We start from the raw sequence: 12,994 nt of genomic DNA, 5'->3' as shown, positions 1-12,994 counted from the left end.
TGCAGCAAAGTGATCTTAGGAAGGCAGATATAGCAAAAGATGAACGTAAACGACAAACGATGTTTCTTTCCTTGTAAGTCAACAATGGTTCCTCAATGTACACGCCCCGGATTCCTATGACGAAAATAATAGAATGTCGCCAGTTGTCATGACTCAACTTATACTGCAACACCGGTATGAAAGGGTCTGTGCCGGAAATATCAAACATTTAATAAAAGTGAAAAACAATTAACAAGACTTAACGTATTAATAATAATTAATTATATTATTCCGTTTGGATGTAGGATTTTTGACTTTGTTTAGAGCAGCAGTGATCTTCAGCAGAGAGCTAAGACCGGACCTAACCCTGAAAAGTATTATCATCTGAAATTAATCATTATGTTATTCATATTAAATACATATTGTATTTTTACAACTTGTATTTATAAATACTCTGTTGTAATTATTGATGCATAAATGTGTTCATCCATTCAATGTGGCATCTGCTATAATGGGGTTAATGTATGATATTACTTAATAATACAATACATTACAATATATGATATGATAATTATATTTTAGTTTTATTCATTTCTTATATCATAGTTTGTCATTATTATTATTTGTATCGCTCATCTTATTTTTGATTTTATTAATCTGTGTGAATCTGTGCTATCCTGTTTTTCACTCTTACCCTGTTGCTGTTTGAACTACTGAATTTCCCCACGGGGATTAATAAAAGTCCATCTTATCTTATCTTAATGTATAAATTGATTTACTTCAATCTACTGTACTGTGTAAAAACACCCCAACAATATTACAAAAAATATACTGCATAAAGCAAACTATATACTTTATTTGATCTAAAATATTGATGTTTTTTCATTATAGTAGCCTGTGAAAACCATAACAAATAAGTGATTAAATGCTACAGTATTCAGCAAACACAACTGCAGAGCTGCAAACATTGCAAACAGAATAAGTTCTACAACACCCAGTTGTCTTTGTGTATTTGTGAATGAAGCGCCATCTCATGGTTAAATCCTGTAATTGAACAAATGGGCAAATTTGGCAACGCCCTCTAGCAATTGTATTGTTTTCCGTAGGAGGAAGAGTTTTTTTTTAGGCCACCGCTGACGTTAAATTGAATGCAATATTGTTGCGTATTATACAGTCATCAAAGTGACTGCATAATGCGCTTTGATCAGAGCGTCCTGAGCAACAGTCGGCTATCGTTAACCACAGGCTGCTATCGTTAGCAACAGTTTGCTATCATTAGCAACAATCTTTTATCGTTAGCAGCAGTCTGCTAACAGCAGATCTCTGAATTTCCAAATGGACCAGATCAGAATCGAGCAATTAACTTAGCTATGTAATGAATGATGATAGCAGCCATTAGTAATTTATAAAGATAAAACATGTTGTGATGCAACCTCTCCAAGACAAATACACTTGGAAACAAAAAAAATCGTACTTGACCTTGATCTCATTGGACTGAGTGGTCTGCTGACTCTGATCTGTACATTAAAGCCCCGAGATTAAAAAAACGCTTTTATTCTAGACGGCCGGATGTTTTTGCAGCGGCTAAGAGCTTGACCAAATAGTCCTTCACAAAACAAGATGATGCGAATGAGGAGCAAAAACAGCAAGGAAAGGGAAGGTGTGATTAGGGGGAGTGTGTGGGAGGTTGACACACGACACAGGACACAGGGTTGGCAGGACCCCCGGCAGAAGAGCAGTCGGCGGGACCCCACGGCCCGTTCATTGCAAACGCTCCGGAGGGACGTTTATTCACAAATAACCCTCTCTGGAAAATCCTAAATTGTGGAATAGTTTGGCCATTAAAATGCTTTTTGATTAGATTTCTAGCGAGAAGTGTATATTGTACTTTTAGAATCCACGTCCAGTGGGTGTGTAGGATCTATAGTTTGATAGATATTACGAAGATGATTTGAGGTCTCGCCAGGATAACATGTATGCAGCTTCCATGTAGAGTTAGCGTGGGTGAAAACTGTTTTTCTGGTCTCTAAGTTTTCATAATAAAACCGGATATATTACCCTCACTGTCAAATGATTACACAGTGATATCTGCATAACCATCAGTTTATCCTTACTTACACAATATTGATTGGTTTAAATTGTGTACAATGCTTTCGTGTTTTTAACCTTCGATTCAGAGAAACAAAGACACTAAAGAATTAAGACACTACAGTTTCCGAACACACTACACTACCCAGAATCCCCAGCTATCGTTTGGGAGTACAACATCCGCCTTGCTTTACATACCCCGTGATTAGTCATCAAGCCCTGTGATTGGATGTTGGAGTGGCAGTGCGACAAGGTTACGCTGAGCGTCAAACAGCCCTATGAAATGGAATTTTCATTTCATTTCAAACCTTTATTTATCCAGATTGGTCCCATTGAGATCATAGATCTCTTTTTCAAGGGAGACTGGAACGAAATGGAACCACGGCAGACTTTCCAAAAAAACTACCCCCCCCTTCCCAGAACAACACATGTTGGCTATTGTGTGTTTCACAACATGTTCTATGGCACGTCTCTTTATAAGACGTTTTCATATTTCCCACCACTAGAAGTTGCCAGTATTAAAATGTGTACACCCTGGAGGTTTAGGGGATAGGAAACACAGTGGTGTTATCAAATTTAAAACATATAGTTAAGAAATGGGTGAATTAATATACCCACATGACACCTAAGGTCAGAAGAGCTTTATTTAAGAGCTGGCCTTATGTCTGTAACCCCTCCTGTTGTTCATTGATAAGCCTGAAACATGCACTTGTCAAGGTTCAGAGGCACATTTTGCAAATATTGCAGTAGCCATCGATGATCTTAAGATGAGATAAGATATGTACTTTATTGATCCCAAGTTGGGAAATGTTTTTGTTACAGCAGCATACTACTTTGTTCTACTCCACTACAATTCAGAGGTTAACCTGATATTTTTACTCCACTACATTTATTTGAGTTACTTTGCAGATTCTGATGAATGATGTGAAATATAAACAACCCTTAAATCAGACTTTAGTTACACCTGAGTCCAATTCAGGGAAGGTGACTGTCAAGTGCCAAAATAAACTATGCAATATATTGGACGTTAAGTACTTTGTCAGACTTCATATTTATCAGTGGATAACCCCAACTTTTTTTTTTTTATTCAAAAGAAGACCTTAACTTAAAGTATTCTTTAATGTTCGAATAAAGCCTTATTAGTTTGTCTGTTTTGCACATCCTCCTGTTAATATCTTTGGACGTCCTGCACTAAACTCTTTTATTGTAGAGATCACTACAGTATCTTCTTGATATTTTCTATCCTATATTTCTAAAATGCCTTCTACTTTCCCCTAATTTTTTATGTAGGCTACTCTTAATATTTAAATGTTTTCATCAAATAAAACATATTCAACAACAAAATTCAATAACGTGCTTTAACCACTAGGCGGTGCGGGTTAAAAAAACAGTGGTGTAGTTAAATGATAATAATATCAAACAAAATATGAATATTAACTTTATTGTGAAATTAAAACAGAACGGTAAAGGAAAATACAGTTTCATTCTCTCGATTTGAAGCTTATGCATTGTACCATGAACCTGTATAGACCTGTAACAGTCAACTGCATGAGGAGTTGGAAAGGTAGTAAATCATATCTTTAAAAACTACAAAAAAATCCCTTTCTATCAGCTGTGCCCCGTTATGGTGTAAATATAGCCTATCTACCAATTGGATCAAATATAAAAGTCAGCCGAATTAGTGTTGATACTGCAAGGAGACGTATTGTGTGAAAAGAAATGGAAGATGTTTAAATGCTAATATATTTATGATCCACGTCACGTATTCAGTTTTGGTGACATTTCTTACAGTTTGTCAAATGGTCTTCTGATCAGGGCTCTATAAATAAATATCTACAGCAGATATGCAATATTTAATGCAGCCAAACCGTGTATTGCAATGCCCTTATGTGAAGACTTCCAAAGAGAAAAACAAGAACACTCGGGGGGGGGGGGGCCGGGCTCGAGGGCGAAGACCGCGGCACTCAGGGGGCCGGGCTCAAGGGTGAAGACCGCGGCTCTCAGGGGGCCGGGCTTGAGGGCGAAGACCTCGGCACTCAGGGGGCCTGGGTCGAATGCGAAGACCGCAGCTGTCAGGGAGCTGGGCTCGAGGGCAAAGAAGGATGCGACGGAACAACTCCGGAGGACGGGCAGGAAGGTGCTGACGGGACAGATCCGGAGGCCGGGCAGGGTCCGGTGTCGGCCGGACAGGAACCGGAGCCGGTGGGACAGGCTTCGGCAGGATCCCCCACGGAAGAGGACTAGGAGTTGGCAGGACCCCCGGCAAGACAGGTGACGGCGGGACCTCCAACGGAACAAGACATGGGATTGGCAGAACTCTCAGCGTGACCTCCAACGGAACAGGACATGGAGTTGGCAGGACCCCCGGCAGAAGAATTGTCGGCGGGACCTCCAACGGCACAGGACATAGGGTTGGCAGGACCCTCGGCAGAAGAGTAGTCGGCGGGACCCCAAACGGGACAGGACGTTGGCAAGACCTCCAACGGCACTTCAGTAGGGACTTGAGTAGGGACTGGAGAGGGAACTCGAGAGGGAACTCGAGAGGGGACTCGAGAGGATACTCGAGAGAGGGCTTGAGAGAGGACTTGAGAGGGGACTTGAGAGGGAACTCGAGATCGAACTCGAGAGGTGACTTGATAGGGGACTCGAGAGGTGACTTGAGAGGGGACTCGAGAGGGAACTTGAGTAGGGTCTCGAGAGGGGACTCGAAAGGGAACTTGAGAGGAAACTGGAGAGGGGACTCGAGAAGGGACTTGAGATGGAACGAGGGTGAAGACCGCGGCCCTCAGGGGGCCGGGCTCGAAGGCGAAGACCGCAGCTGTCAGGGGTCTGGGCTCGAGGGCGAAGCAGGCGGTGACGGAACCACTCCGGAGGACGGGCAGGAAGGCGCTGACGGGACAGTTCCGTAGGCCGGGCAGGACCCGGAGCCGGTGGGACAGGCTTCGGCAGGATCCCCCACTGAAGAGGATTAGGAGTTGGCAGGACCCCCGGCAAGACAGGTGACGGCGGGACCTCCAACGGAACAAGACATTTGATTGGCAGAACTCTCAGCGGGACCTCCAACGGAACAGGACATGGAGTTGGCAGGACCCCCGGCAGAGGAATTGTCGGCGGGACCTCCAACGGCACAGGACATAGGGTTGGCAGGACCCCCGGCAGAAGAGTAGTTTGCGGGACCCCAAACGGGACAGGACATAGGGTTGGCAGGACCCCCGGCAGAAGAGTAGTCGGCGGGACCCCCAACGGGACAGGACATGGAGTTGGCAGGACCCCCAGCGGAACCTCCAACGTCACAGGACATAGGGTTGGCAGGACCCCCGGCAGAAGAATCTTCGGCGGGGCCTCCAACGGCACGGGACATAGGGTTGGCAGGACCCCCGGCAGAAGAGTAGTCGGCGGGGCCTCCAACGGCACAGGACACAGGGTTGGCAGGACCCCGGGCAGAAGAGCAGTCGGCGGGACCCCCAACGGGACAGGACATAGGGTTGGCAGGACCCCCGGCAGAAGAGTAGTCAGCGGAACCCCAACTGGACAGGATATGGAGTTGGCAGGACCCCCGGTAGAAGAGTAGTCGGCGGGACCTCCAACGGCACAGGACACAGGGTTGGCAGGACCGCCGGCAGAAGAGCAGTCGGAGGGACCCCCAACGGGACAGGACAGAAGGTTGGCAGGATCCCCAGCAGAAGAGTAGTTGGCGGGACCCCCAACGGGACAGGACATGGAGTTGGCAGGACCCCCAGCGGAACCTCCAACGGCACTTCAGTAGGGACTTGAGTAGGGACTTGAGTAGGGACTGGAGAGGGAACTGGAGAGGGGACTCGAGAGGATACTCGAGAGAGGGCTTGAGAGAGGACTTGAGAGGGGACTTGAGAGGGAACTCGAGAGGGAACTCGAGAGGTGACTAGAAAGGGGACTCGAGAGGGGACTCGAGAGGATACTCGAGAGAGAGAGAGGGCTTGAGAGAGGACTTGAGAGGGAACTTGAGTGGGGGCTCGAGAGGGGACTCGAGAGGGAACTTGAGAGGAAACTGGAGAGGGGACTCGAGAAGGGACTTGGGATGGGACTAGAGTAGGGACTAGAGAAGGGACTAGAGAAGGAACTAAGGAAGAGACTAGAGGAGGGACTAGAGAGGGGTCTTGAGAAGGGACTAGAGAGGGGACTCGAGATGGGACTAGAGAAGGGACTAGAGAAGGGACAAGAGAGGGGACTAGAGAAGGGACTTGGGAAAGGACTTGGGAAGGGGCTAGAGGAGGAACTAGAGAAGGGACTAGAGAAGGAACTAGAGAAGGGACTAGTGAAGGGACTTGGGAAGGGACTAGAGGAGGAACTAGAGAAGGGACTAGAGAAGGGACTGGAGAAGGGACTTGAGAAGGAAATTGAGTAGGGACTAGAGAAGGGACTAGAGAAGGGACTTGAGTTGGGACTAGAGGAAGGACCATGGGTGCTGGGGCCGGAACCGGTGACGGAACCATGGCCGCTGGGGCCAGAACTGGGGCCAGAACCATGGCTGCTGGGACCAGAACCGGGGCTGGAACCATGGCTGCTGGGGCCAGAACTGGGGCCGGAACCATGGCTGCTGGGACCAGAACCGGGGCTGGAACCATGGCTGCTGGGGCCAGAACTGGGGCCGGAACCATGTCTGCTGGGGCCAGAACTGGGGCCGGAACCATGACTGCTGGAACCAGAACCGGGGCCGGAACCATGGCTGCTGGGGACAGAACTGGGGACGGAACCATGGCTGCTGGGGCCAGGACTGAGGCTGGAACCATGGCTGCTGGGGCCAGAACCGGGGCCGGAACCATGGCTCTTGGGGCTGGGGTTGCTAGCCTGGACTTGCGACTCCTTCTCTTACTGTAGGAGCGTTTTGGAGGCTCCGCGGACCTCCGAAAGCCAGATGAGTTCCCGAGAACGGCTCCTGGAGAGGAGCAGGACATGGGGAAGGAGCAGGGGTTGACTCCAGACGGAAGACACCGAGACGTATGGCGTCAGGCTGAGAATCACACACCGAGAGGAAATTCAAAATCCAGCCAGGTAAGAATTTCACTAAGCCTGGTTTCTCCATAGCCATCTGGCGCGCCTCTGCCAGAGCAGCCTCTCGCTGCTGAACACCGGACGCTCCTCTCCACCGATCAGAGCAGTAAATCAAAGAAAAGGAAAAACTCAGTAATTCCTGCTCAAATGGATCTGCTGGGCCCATCCTTGGTTGGTTCGTTCTGTTACGGGTGAGCGAAACAGGCAGGACCCAAATGCAGATTAGACTGAAAATACCTTTATTTCAAGGATAACACGGATAAACAGAACACTCCCCTGTGAACACAGTCACAGACAAACGACGAACCAACAATGACAGAAAGAAAAAACAGAACTTAAATACACACAGGACCAGTGAAGGAAACAAGAGACAGGTGAGGAGGGAGGAGAAAACACAGGGGCACCAGGTGCAATCAAGAAAACAGGTAGGAGGGAACAGGTAGGAGGGAACACACACAGGGCCCTTCTCACTTCGGTTCAATGGATTCCTTGCGTCCCTCACTTGCGTCGTTTCCCTGCGACTAGTCCCTCCCACCAGGGAAGCATGGAGAGATGAAAGGAAACCACGAGAAGCAGCGAAATTGGTTTTAAGAGCAATGGGACGTCTTTTCCTCCGGAGCGTTACGTGAAGCGACGTCTGTTTGTGATGACGCTGCACAGCTGATCGTCTGACAGCAGCCAGCTCTGTCCCCGTTCCACACACAACCCCGCCTCTGTTAGTACACATTTACTGACACAAACATTTGTATCATATGTTGTAGACCCAAATAAATAAAATAAAATAAGAACTCATTCTCAAAAAAGATAAACGCCATTCTTAAAATGTATAAACGAACAATAGTTTGATTAATATTGATTAGAGTGCACAAAATAAATAAAATAATTCAGAGAAGAAAAAGAGATATGTTATCTTTCAAAACCCAGTTAGATTAACATTAATTGGATTGCACACTTTGTTTTGTTTGTTTGGATTTGTAGCAAATTAACATTTTAAATAGCACTTAATGACAATAAATGAAAATGTAAAACGAAAAAAGCGATCATGAAAATGTTTCCAAAAAATGAATAAAATGATTTTTGACCACTTTGTTGTTCAGATATATCACATATTTGTAACTAAATGATACATGAATTGAAACAAAACACGGTATAAACTGAGGAGTGACTCCCGTGAGGTTCATGTATTTTCTTCACTCCGCTGGGAAACTGGGGTTACGTAATGTAACCCAGCTTCTATGAGTATAGGCGCAGCCCTCTAAGGCTATCGCTATTGGGTAATCCCTCCTGCACGTGTGCAGCACTGACAGATTTAATCCACGCCCACCTATGACGTGGGCCCCACCTCCGGGCTCACTTCCGTATAAATAGGAAGTAGGCCCTACTATCTACTCCCACACAAACAGCTTTTCTTCAGCTATTCGCGGAGCCAGTGGGGCCCGACCCTTAGAGGGCTGCGTCTATACTCATAGAAGCTGGGTTACATTACGTAACCCCAGTTCTATATCGTATCAGGCTTCGCCCTCTAAGGCTATCGCTATTGGGTTAAGGGCGAAGCAGGATGTAGTCTACGCCCCACTGGTTCCGTCCGTTACCAGAAGCACAAAACACACCTACTCAGTTAATAACCCATGTCCATTTCGTCCTGCGTAAAATGGAGCATCACATTCCCAGGGAATATATCATTTAAAAAATGAATATTCTCCATAAGGGAACGAGGGTAGGCTTACTTATGCTACCTATCGTTTATAAGAGATAGAGACCGAGTCTCCTTTAAATAAAACGATCAAGAGAGGGGGAAAAAGGGCAGCTCTCTAAGTGCCTACCGGCCGGAGAGAGGGCTCGCAATTAAAAAACCCCGACATTACTCATTCTGACAGGCTATTCAGCACTGAATGTGTCAGAGAGGAATGGGAGACATCCCTCAAATAAAAACGAATAAAAGAACAGGGTGAAGACCAAGATGCAGCCGTGCAAATGTCTTCCACTGTCATTCCTCCGTGCAACGCCGTAGAGGTTGAAACTCCCCTGGTGCTGTGCGCTTTAATGTTCTCCGGGGGATCCAACCCAGAGGAGACATACGCCTGTGACACCGCCTCACATAGCCAGTGTGACAGGCGCTGTGTAGATAGAGGCTGCCCTAATGAGCGCTCTCTATAATGTACAAACAGACGCTGGGATTTGCGTAAAGCAGCCGTGCGTGCAATATAGCCTGCCAGCGCGCGCACGGGACAGAGGAGATGAAAAGTGGCTTCTTCCTCCGATATGTGAGGAGGGGGAAAGAAGCCCTTCAAGGTTATCACTCTTGATCTAAAAGAGCTTGTTATCACCTTTGGCATAAACGCCGGGTTCGGGCGTAATACAGCTGAGCTGCCATCTCCTTGGATCTGGAGACACGAAGGAGCCACCGAGAGAGCAGACAAGTCACTCACCCTTTTAGCTGATGTCAGAGCTAAGAGCAGAGCTACTTTGACTGACAAAAACTTCAGGGGAACCTGATCTAATGGTTCAAAAGGAGCTTTACCCAGTGCGCGCAGCACTAAAGCCAAATCCCATTGAGGCGCTAAAGCGCGTGACACCGGTCTGAGTCTCTGTACTCCTCGTAGAAAACGTTTTGTCAGAGGGTGACTGAACACCGTGCTGATCTCAAAACCTACGTGGCATGAAGAAATGGCAGCGGCATATGTTTTTATCGTGCTATAAGCCAAATTCCTGTCCAGCAACAGCTGGAGGAATGACAGCACGTGAGGCAGGGGACACGTAACGGGGTCCAAGCCTTTCCCTACACACCAACGCTGGAACGCTGTCTATTTGGCTGTGTAAGACGCCCTGGTGGACGCGGCCCTAGATCCCTGAATAGTACTCACAACATCTTGAGAGAGGCCAAGCCTCTCTAAGTGTTCCCGCTCAGGGGCCATGCCCACAAACGTTGGCCTAACATTGGGTGACTGTGGATCGCTCCCTCCACCTGGGAGAGAGCATCCCCCCGCCACGGAATTTCCCACGGTCTCCCTGACAGCATCCGCTGTATGCAGGGGAACCAGGACGCTCCCGTGCGCTCCGGGGCTATTAAGACCGCTATCAGCCGCTCCTCCTGCACTCGGTCCAGGAACCGAGGGATCAGAGGGACTGGTGGGAAAGCGTACAGTAACACCTTGGGCCAAGGTCTGTGTGCGAACGCGTCCACCCCCAGAGGGGGGTGATCCTGCCTTCTCAGGGAGAACCAGAGAGCACATTGCGCGTTCCCGCGTGCAGCGAACAGATCTACCTCCGCTCTTCCGAACCTGCTCCATACCTGGGAGACCAGCTCGGGGTGGAGGCTCCAGTCCCCTTGTCGAGGACCTCCTCTGGACATGAGGTCTGCCCCTCTGTTCAGCTCGCCGGGAATATATACTGCTCTGACAGAGAGTACGTGTGTGCGCGCCCAGCACAACAGCCTCCTGGCTGTGTCCAGCAGCTGCGCTGATCGTACACCTCCCTGACGATTTATGTATGCTGCTGCTGCCTTGTTGTCCGTTCGAATCAACACATGATGATTCCACAGCAACGGGGCGAAGTGCCGGATTACTTTCCATATGGCGAGTAATTCCAGCGCGTTTATATGAAGGGACATGTGAGGCGGCCACTGTCCCCCCACTGCCTGCGACATGCATGTTCCTCCCCACCCTGAGAGCGATGCGTCTGTGAACACCGAGGTGTGTGACGTCACCCTGCCGAGGGGAACCCCCACTGACAGGACGTGGGGATTTTTCCAGTAGGTCAGATCTAAACCTACGGACAGAGGAATGTACACCATGCGTCTCTTCTGACGCACGGGGTCGATGCGCAGGCGAATAAACCATCTCTGAAGTCTCCTCATGTAAAGGAGACCCAGGGGGATCACCACGTGACCAGCTGACATCATGCCCAACAGCTGCATCACGGAGAGGGCTGTCACCACCCTGCCGGGTGTGACGCGCCCGAGGAGAGCTGTCAGATCCTCCACTCTCCGCTGTGAGAGTCGTGCTCTCATGCGGGCTGAGTTGAATTCCACCCCCAGATATATGATAACCTGGGAGGGAAGAGGACAGCTCTTCTCCCAATTGATTATGAAACCCAGGCTTGAAAGGTGAGATAGCCTACAAGTTGTACCGTCTGTAAAGCAGCTTCCTCTCTGGAGCGGGCCAGCAATAGCAGGTCGTCCAGATAAAATAACACTCTCATCCCTCTTCTGCGTAGCGGCTCCAGCGCCGTCTCTACACACTTTGAAAAAGTGCGTGGAGCCAGAGAATATCCGAACGGCAGTCGATTGAACTGGTACGCTATTCCCTGGAATGAAAAACGCAGGAATTTCCTGTGTTTTGGGATGATGGTTATGTGGAAGTAAGCATCCTTCAGGTCTATGGAGGTGCACCAATCTCCCTGGTGAACACACTCCATTACCTGTTTGATTGTCAGCATATGAAACGGTCTTTTCATTATCACCCTGTTGAATGCTGACAGATCTAGGATGGGTCTCATCCCCCCGGTCTTTTTCGGGATAAGAAAATAACGGGAGAAAAACCCCCGATTTTCTTTCCCCTGAGGAACCCTGGAAATTGCTTTCTTTAACAGGAGTTTCCGCAGCTCTGACTGGAGCGCAAGACACTGTTCTTGGGATGACAGGAGCGTTTCCTGAATCCCCTCGAACTGCGGGGGGGGGGTAAGGCAAATTGCAGAGAGTACCCTCTGCTGATCAGCCTGCTCATCCATCCGTCCATTAAACATAGCCGCCTCCACTCTGAGCACCGCTCTGAGAGCGGGCGTACCTGTTTTTGTTGTGTTGTGGTAGTCATGGTGACAAGCCATGCCAGAGCCCTTGCCGCCGTTGCCCGTGAAGCAACCCAAGGGGGGCCCCGCCCTAAAGGGCTTTGAAGGGGTCTCCACACGCTGCATCACATACCGGCTCTCAACCTGTCTCTGTTTAGGAGAAGACTCATCAACAGGACCCTGAGGCGGGTTTATGCTCCAACTCGTGGAGGTGTGTGCAGTGCTATTCACCTCGTGCGTAATAGCCGCGCTAGGCTTAATACGACTGTGTGTAGGCACAACTGGAACAGAGAAAAAACTGCGCTGCTTGTTACCCGAAAGGATAGAAGTAGCCGGTTTAAATGTCAAGCCCTGTTGTCTTTTAACCGACTGGTTAAATACCGCAGGCTTATACAGCGAGCCTTGCTGTTTTCTAACCGACAGATTAGAAACAGCTGGCTCAAACGGCGAGTCCTTCTGTCTTTTACCCGAAAAGGAAAAAACAGATGGAATATGCAACAAGTCCCGCTGCCTTTTAACCAATAGATTAATGGCAGCCGGCCTGACTAGTGTGGGGGACATGTGAGACACAGTTGCTACAGACACACTGTTGAGATTTGAATCGTTTTTATTCAAAATTCTCTCTTCCCACATAACCCCCCAGAGGCGCGGGAAGGTATTTTGAGTGGGGGTGCTGAGGTGCTGGACTCCAGTGAACACTATTACGGGCACTATAGAGCACGCACAAAAAAAACTACCCACACGCAAACACACAGTAAACCCGCGACTGTTACAATGAAGGCTCGATAATCAGCTCACGGCATATTGGCAGGGGTAAAGTGCTATTTTTTTACGAGTGGGGAGCGGACCTCACCTCCTCTAGGGGGGTCCGGGGGGATGGTCCCCCGGGAAGATTTTTTTTAAATATTGAAGTTAAAAGCATCAATCTGATGCACTTTGAGAGCAACATTAAGAGATCTATGGATACATCTCTCAACACCCAGATGAAACACAACTGTAAGCAGATGTTCTTTTTCTTTATGGATCTTTTACAAATCACTCCCCTTTCAAACTGTATTCTTGTTTTACTGCCATATAGTATTTCATAATTGTTTTTCCTTTATTCTCTTAT

General features: G+C 48.3%; 2 protein-coding genes across 2 annotated transcripts in view; one reads left to right on the top strand and one right to left on the bottom strand.

The window, feature by feature from the left end:
- LOC307035385 (uncharacterized protein) overlaps positions 1-12,994 on the bottom strand; it is a 464,943-nt gene that overhangs the window by 83,478 nt on the left and 368,471 nt on the right. The window lies entirely within an intron of this gene.
- The window catches only part of slc8a2b (solute carrier family 8 member 2b), a 425,653-nt gene that overhangs the window by 183,358 nt on the left and 229,301 nt on the right, over positions 1-12,994 (top strand). The window lies entirely within an intron of this gene.

The sequence above is a fragment of the Notothenia rossii genome (genome assembly GCF_949606895.1).
Source record: "Notothenia rossii genome assembly, chromosome: 4".
In the NCBI taxonomy this organism is placed as follows: Eukaryota; Metazoa; Chordata; class Actinopteri; order Perciformes; family Nototheniidae; genus Notothenia; species Notothenia rossii.
This window is presented reverse-complemented; position numbering and strand designations above follow the sequence as displayed.